The following is an 8,907-nucleotide window of genomic DNA, read 5'->3' on the forward strand; positions in this document are numbered from 1 at the left end:
TCGTTCAATACAAGGCTTGATGAAATTGTTAAGGAGTGGGGCCATGTGCTAGCCGATCGGCTGGCCTGCTCGATCGGCTGACATGTCCGATCGGTTGGGCTGTTCGTTCGAACAGCCTATTCGATCGGCCAGCATTCTGACCTAGTCAGACTGTTCGTCTAACACTTGGCTGTCCTGATTGTTTGACGTTATATTTAGGTATTTTGACAACGAGCTGAACCATGGCACCTTCGTTCTTACTTTTTTCCCCTGCTCAGACAGGAATCACCCAAGTCCGGCCGGTGAACGGTTCGGAACGGAGTTTATAGTTTAACCCGAAATCGGTGAACCTCGTAGATAGAATCCGAATCATGAACCACACAACTATTAGAATGATTAGTGAGTTGGCTCAAGCTCTGTTTCTACCGGTTTGAAGGCATTGAGTGTAAAAGATTTGAAAGAAAGTTGAAAATCCTTCTTTCAATCCTTCACACCATGTAAATGTTCAGATCTGTGATAGATCTTAGTTTATTTATGTGGAAATCGGCTAGATCCAAGTGATTCTTGGTGGATTGAGGCCAAAACATGAAGTTCTTGAAGAACACCATGGTGACATCATCCTAGAATACTTAGATCTTGATGATTTCACGGTTAGAAATCAAGATTTGAAAGATAGAAAGGTGTAGGAGTGTGTATTGATCAAGAAAGTACAAGATTTAGGATGAAAACTTACCGAAATCGGAAGAAATCTGAGAAAAGAAGGGGTGCACGAGCTGGTCGGTCAGAGGGTTTCCAAAAGTGGAAAGAATAACAATGACAGGCCTATTTATAGGCTTCCAAAAGAGGAAAGGGCTGGCCGATCGACCAGGCACCCCGATCGGACAGCCTGCTCGATCGGACAGTCCATCCGATCGGCTGGGCTGTTCGATCGGCTAGGGCCTGATCGATCAACAGCCTGTCTCGGACGTTCGGCGCGACGATTTTTGATATTTCGATTTCGATTGAAGATGATACGAATACGATAGAGTTTCTATTCAAATTACTTTTAGTCCCAATCACTATATCTAACATACAATTATCTACGTCTTGCAAAATCTCTTCTCCACCAATTATCATAACTTGATTTCGATTGAGTTCGATTGAGTTTCGAGTTTCGATTCGATTGATTCGATTGTTCACCACACATAACATACAGTAACATGCACAGATAACACGTAAGGCGCACACACACGTAATATACACCAAATTCGCATAATTCGAGTTTCGAGTTCGATTGATGATTCGAGTAGCTTGATTATTATTGATTGATTGACTTTATCGCATTGTTACTTCTTACTATTCACAGTCATAAAGCGTTTCGCATCGACTAAACATTCGATTACTTCGATTCCTTTAATTAATAACACTTACTCCACATAATACAAATACGAAAACATAAAATAGACTAATTACAGTCAAAGAAGTCAATCTTGACTTTGACTTTGACTTTGACTTTGACATTCGAAAACAAGGGGTGTTACAGCCTCCCGTTGTTTAGGGAATTTCGTCCCGAAATTAGGCTGAAAGCTGCACAGCACCGTGAATGATCTTACCAATTTCTCGCTTCAGATCTTCATTTAAACAACTACGGGTACTTAGCCATTATGTCGCTTTCGAGTTCCCAAGTAAACTCCGCGCCTCGTTTGCCTTCCCATCGGACTTTCACGATAGGGATGAGCGAGCGTCTGAGTTGCTTGGTTTGGCGATCCATGATTTCGACAGGCTTTTCCACGAAGTGTAGCGTTTCGTTTACTTGAAGGTCATCGAGAGGTACAATCAGATCATGATCAGCTAGGCATTTTCGGAGGTTTGACACATGGAAAGTCCGGTAATTCGAGTCTGTAGGCGACTTTTCCGATTCTCTCCAGAATCTTAAAAGGTCCAACATATCGAGGCGCTAGTTTCCCTTTCTTGCCGAATCTGACCACACCCTTCCAAGGTGATACCTTTAGGAGTACGTAGTCGCCAACGTCAAATTCAAGGGGTTTGCGTCTTCTATCGGCGTAACTTTTCTGTCTATCCCTGGCTTTTGACAAGTTGTCTCGAATTTGGAGGATTTTGTCAGTCGTCTCTTGTAGTAGCTCAGGATCAGTTAGTTGCGAATGACCGATCTCGTGCCACACAATAGGTGAACGACATCTTCTTCCATATGAGGCCTCGAATGGTGCCATTTGTATGCTGGCATGATAGCTTTTGTTGTACGAGAATTCGACTAAGGTAGGTATTTGTTCCAACTACCACCGAAGTCTATGACACACGCGCGGAGCATGTCTTCAAGAGTACGGATCGTTCTTTCAGTCTGTCCGTCGGTCTGAGGATGGAACGCGGTACTTAGGTTAAGCGACGTACCGAGAGCTGCTTGAAACGTTTCCCACAATCGCGAAGTAAACCGAGCGTCACGGTCTGAAATGATGTCACGAGGCGTACCATGATTACAAATGATCTCGTTGGTGTAGATTCGGGCTAGTCATTCTACCTTGTAGTCTTCCTGTATTGGCAAAAAGTGGGCTGATTTGGTCAGACGATCAACTATAACCCAAATGCTGTCGTGACCTGATGGCGTGGGCGGAAGTTTAGTTATGAAATCCATAGCTATACTCTCCCACTTCCATATGGGAATCGGCGGTTGTTCGAGTAAGCCAGAAGGTCGTTGATGTTCAGCCTAACTCTTGCACAAGTCAGGCAACTTTCAACATAAAGAGCGATATCCCGTTTCATGCCCGGCCACCGGTACTTGTAGCGAAGATCCTGGTACATTTTATCGGCACCGGGGTGAATAGAATATCAGGATTTGTGGGCTTCGTCCATTATAATCTTTCGCAAATCGGTCCGCTTAGGGATCCAAATTCGGTCCAGATAATAGAAAATCCCATTTGCTTTGCTTACCAGCTGAGCTCCATCGTGATAGATCCTCTCTTTCTTCAAAGTGTATGCGTTAAAACAAGCATGCTAGGCTTCGCGGATGAGGGTTTCGAGATCATGCTGGGCTTAGGTATTGCGAATACTGAGCAAATAACTCCGTCTGCTGAGCGCGTCGGCAACAACAATTGCCTTGCCTGGGTGATAACGAATCTCACAATCGTAATCGTTAAGAAGTTCTACCCATCGGCGTTGACGCATGTTAAGTTCCTTCTGATTAAAGATGTGTTGTAAACTCCTGTGATCGGTGAAGATCGTACACTTCGTACCATACAGGTAGTGTCGCCAAATCTTCAATGCAAAAACTCCTGTGATGGGTGGTATAGTTCTTCTTGTGGATTTTGAGCTGACGAGATGCGTAAGCTATAACCTTGTCCCGTTGCATGAGAACACAGCCAAGACCAAGGTTGGAAGCATCACAATAGATAATGAAATCGTTGTTTCCGTCTGGCAACGTGAGAACAGGATCGTTGTAAAGCATGTGCTTAAGGGTTTGAAAAGCAGACTCTTGTTCAGTTCCCCAAACAAAAGACATGTCTTTATGTGTAAGAGCGGTAAGCGGCACAGCGATCTTAGAGAATCCTTTAATAAATCGTCGATAATAGCCCGCTAGTCCGAGAAAAGAACGAACTTCAGACGGGTTTTTAGGCGTAATCCAGCTCTTAACTGCTTCAATCTTCGCGGGATCGACATGAATACCTTGACTATTAAAGATGTGACCCAGAAACTGAACCTCCTCCAGCCAGAATTCGCACTTGGAGAACTTGGCGTAGAGTTGATTCCCCTGGAGTAGCTCGAGAACCAAACGTAGATGTTGCGCGTGTTCGGTCTTCGACTTAGAATAGATCAAGACATCGTCGATGAACACGATGACGAAACGGTCTAGAAATGGCTTACACACGTGATTCATCAGATCCATGAAAACCGCGGGTGCGTTAGTTAAACCAAAAGGCATAACAACGAATTCATAATGGCCGTATCGAGTGCGAAAGGCGGTTTTGGGTATATCTTCCTCTTGTATGCGTAACTGATGATAGCCTGAGCGTAAATCGATCTTCGAGAAACACGAGGCACCTTGTAGCTGATCAAATAAATCGTCGATTCGAGGTAGAGGATAATGGTTCTTGATGGTCAATTTTTTCAACTCCCGATAGTCGATGCACATCCTGAACGACCCATCCTTCTTTTTAACGAAGAGGACTGGTGCGCCCCAAGGAGAGGTGCTCAGGCGAATAAAGCCTTTTTCAAGTAACTCCTGGAGTTGGTTCGAGAGTTCCCTCATTTCGGATGGCGCGAGTTGATAAGGGGCTTTAGCAACAGGGTTAGCTCCAGGAATAAGGTCGATACGAAAGTCGATATCACGACTTGGCGGTAGTCCGGGAAGATCATCAGGGAACACCTGAGGAAATTCACGAACCACTGGAACGTCTTTGACTTCAGCCTTCTTTTTCTTTTCCTTTTCCGCTACTACAATGTTGGCCAAGAAATCTCTGTATTCCTTGCGGAGATAGTTGCTAGCTTGGATGCATGACATGAGCTTGAGATCTTTCGAAGCTGTTTCACCTTATACACATAATAGATCACCATTTGCGAGCAAGAATCGAATCATTTTATCAAAACACACAACTTCAGCATGGTTTTCGCGAAGAAAGTCCATGCCTACTATGATGTCGAAACTTCCGAGCTGCATCGGAATAAGGTCGATTGGGAAGATGTGATTGTTGAGCTCGAGGGTACAATCATGGAGAACAAAGTTAACGGCGACGGTTCTTCCAGTAGTAACTTCGACTTTGAATGACGTGGGGAGATAAGAGCGCTTACGGCTAAGGAGCTTCTCGAATTCAAACGACACAAAGCAGTTATCGGCTCCAGTATCAAACAAACACGATGCATAAATACCATTCACAAGGAACGTACCATTAACCACGTTGTTGTCAGCCTGGGCTTGACGGGCGTTGATGTTGAAGGTTCTGGCACGGGCTGCTTGTTGCTGCTGCTGAGGCTGCTGCTGTTGCTGTTGGGGCTCTTGCTTCACAACCCTGTTTGGGCACATGTTTGCAAAGTGGTTAGGGTCACCACATGCAAAGCAGACTCGAGCGTTGATCGCGGGTGCTTGAGCTGCATGTTGGCCTTGCGGGGCTGGGAGTAGAGCTTGATGAGCGGCGGCAGGAGCTGCGGTGTTACGGGGACCATAGCGACAGTTCGTCGTGAAATAACCGTAGAGGTTGCAGTGGGCGCAGTAACGACAGGCGAGTCCCACCGGATGGTGATATGAGCATGTCGGGCAGAGCGGGTGTGGACCTGTGTAAGCACGCTTTGCTGGCGGTGCATTGGTCACTGGGGCTGGTCGGTGATGAGACTGCTGCTTAGCCTGTATGGCTTGCAGAGGGGCAGCAGTTGTTGTGACCGCACAGTTTTTGTTGCTGGAGCTGTTGTTGTTGTGCTTCTTCTTGCGACGTGATGACTTGGATGGTTGAGCAGTGGTGGTGTCGGCGGTTGGTGCAGTAGTAGCTTGATGAAGAGACTTGGATGGCTTATCCCAGAAACTAGACTTTACCCGCTTGTCATTGATCTCGACGGCAAGCAAGTAGGTCTCCTCAATTGATGATGTCTTGGTGGCGTGAACAAAGTCGGCAACACAGTCAGGTAGAGCTCGAATGTACTTCTTGATGGCCATGTCTGGCATCTTGACTTGATCGGGACAGATAATGCTAAGCTGCTTGAAGCGAGCAGTTAGAGCAGCGTTGTCCCCGTCCTTCTGCTTGATGTTCCAAAACTCGTCCTCCAGTTTTTGGCGTTCGTGGGGAGGGCAGAATTCGTCCATCATGATGGCCTTCAGCTCTTCCCAAGTCAGCTCATAAGCTGCATCATTCCTGCGTTTGTTTCGTTCGGCCGTCCACCAGTCTAGAGCTCGGGACTGGAAGACACCGGTCGCATTGAGGGTACGGAGATTTTCATGACAGCCGCTTTGGCGCAGAGTGACTTCAACCGAATCGAACCATTGAAACATGGCGGTAGGACCATCTTCTCCGGTAAACTCTTTTGGTCCGCATGCCTTAAACTATTTGAAGCTGAAAACGGTCTTGTTAGCATCTTTAGGAGCTTCGGTTCGCGACTCCTCAGACGATTTGCTGACGTTTTCATACACCTTGCTTACAGCTTTTGCCACTTGCTTGGCGATGATAGCAGCGAGACGCTTATCTCTCTTCTCTTGGCGGGTAAGTGGGGTTCGGTGTCCAGTTGACGACATGGTCTGCAATAGACATTGTCGTGGGTCTCAGACACAACAAATCGAATCTCACCTCACACGTCTACTACTTGCTAAAGCTCAGGAACACGATAAGGCATGAATCACATAAACACATAAGCACATAATCACAGATTCACGTAGTCACAAAAGCACATAAGCACGTAGGGCACGTAGAGCACAGAGACACATAAACACAGAAGCACATTCCTATATCATCACAGAGGCAGCTAAGTACGTAGTTCTCCTATAAGCAGATAGAGCATTCTGACTGCCTCAAGATCCTATCATTCAAAGCTCGCGTGTCGTTCGTATGTTTTGGTCGCGTTTAGTATATCAATTAGTATCGTATAATCGTATGGCATATAAGCGCATATCACATCATAGTATCGTCTAAGTTCGGAACGATTTGTTACCATTTTGAGATACAGGACAATGCGGGTCCTGTGTGTCGATTGAAGTGATGGTAAAATCGAATAATTCTCCAAAAATTTAAACACATAAACAGATATATACATATAAAACATATAAAATCGACGAAAAATTGACCAATTATCAGAGTTAGCAGTTGCGGGCTCAGAACCGAAACACATGAAAATCGAGAAACGGATTGTCTGTGGCTACTAGACATTGACTACCCAAAGCGATTCGACTATTCAGTATAGACTTGTCATCACATTTCGACTTTCGGGATCGTGTCTCTGTCTCGTTTCTTGGGCATTCAACAAGCATTCCCTAGGTCATACTCATGAGTTCAGGTCGTTGGAGTCCGTCGAGGCTTTGGTGAGAAAATATAAAATCCGGAACAATTGTCAAGGTTAGGGTTTCACCCCTAGCTTAGCAACTTCTTCCTTGTTTTAGTAAAACTTGAGGAGATTATTCATCAAAATATGGATTTCACTCCTGATTTGGTATAATTCTCCTCGTTGGTTCTGAAAAATTAATGAAGAAATCATTGATGAATTGATGAATCAGCATTGACCAAGCAATTTAGTCGATAGTTTGCGGTTTTCACACCTAATCCTGACTAAATCGCTTGATTCTATTTGAAAATTCGAGTGCAGTGATAGCGAAGAGTAACAGGTTATAGCACATAAGGTTTGGTCTGTTGGTTCCGAACTATAGCCTAGGTCTCTAAGACAGCGACCCGGGCTAGGTTGTGTCTTGCCTAATTCCCTATAGTTATGGCTCTGATACCAATCTGTCACACCCCAACCGATGGCGGAATCATCGGGGTATGGCACTGAGCGAAACAGATTGTCCAGAAGTTTCCACAACAATTATCATTACTATTTAGTTTAAATAATACGTCCCATACCGTATCCCAAATAATAAAACAATTTATTACAGATAAGCATCTAGTCAAATATACTGTTCCGACAACTCAGATTTACATAAAAATATAAATATTGTTCATATGCCTCTAGAGACTCGATCTGCAAGATCTACAGACAACTATGCTCTAGACGCTTATTCCTAGCCCGCCTTCCTAGCAGATAAGCATCCTAATTGCCTGTCACATACGTTAAAATAAAGTCAATAGATGAAATGTAAAGGTGAGCATACAAGTTTGATATAGCATATAGAGTTCGAAATAGTTTACGCATAACCAGCACATACACAGAGGAAAACGAAGCATGTTAATTATCGACATGGATCTATCGATACCAATGACTGCGGGTTGACTGTCCGAGACAGTTTGCAATACATGATTACCACCGTAATCCATGCAAGTAATTGTCCTTAACAACCACCGTGTGAACGTGTGCTGAGTCCAAACTATAGTACTACGTCGTTAAGGCAGGTAGACAGCATTCCACGTGTAAACATAACAACAAGCATTCATTTAGTCACGTAATACATGCATAACGGTTAGCGTATAAAGTAATTGAGTAGTGTGTTCGATTGTGATTTTTGATAGGTAACGTATGTAACACCCAAAAGTGCTAAAGCAAAAAGGGTTCGAGTATACTCACAGCGATTGATTGATGGATTGAAGGGAGCGCTTGAGAGTAGGGTTAGCCTGAATGGTTCGATAGAATAAAGATGAGTAACGCGTAAGATGGAAACAAGTGATGATGGGTCGAACAACCTGGTCGATCGAACTGTAGGTTCGATCAAATGGGTTGTTCATTCGGTTAGACAGTCCGTTCGGACAGCCTGTTTGATCGGCCGGTAGGCTTGATCGGTTGGACTGTTCGAGTGGATTGTTTCTTCCTTTGAGTAGGATGTGTTTGTGTGTGATGGCTTGTCCTTTTGAAGTTTTCGTTGTAGTATTTGAGAACACTGAAGTGTCCTTACCTTTCAGGTCGATCGATCGAATAGCCTGTTCGATCGGCCAGCTTAACCGATTGGTTAGGAACTTCAGAAATGGGACCTCAGTGGGATGTCACCTGATCGGACGGCATGTTCGATCGGGTGGCACTCCAATACGTCGAACGAGTTGAAAATCGATTAAGTGTTGAAGCATAGTATCTCATGATCCGAAGAGTAATTCAACCCAAACCGTAGTTCGATCGAACCGCACTTCGTTCAATACTAGGCTTCATGAAATTGTTAAGGAGTGGGGCCATGTGCGAGCCGATCGGCTGGCCTGGTCGATCGGCTAACATGTCCGATCGGTTGGGTTGTTCGTTCGAACAGCCTATTTGATCGGTCAGCATTCTGACCTGGTCGGACTGTTCGTCTAACACTTGGCTGTCCTGATTGTTTGACATTATATT

This window comes from Helianthus annuus, chromosome 2 (assembly GCF_002127325.2).
Source record: "Helianthus annuus cultivar XRQ/B chromosome 2, HanXRQr2.0-SUNRISE, whole genome shotgun sequence".
In the NCBI taxonomy this organism is placed as follows: Eukaryota; Viridiplantae; Streptophyta; class Magnoliopsida; order Asterales; family Asteraceae; genus Helianthus; species Helianthus annuus.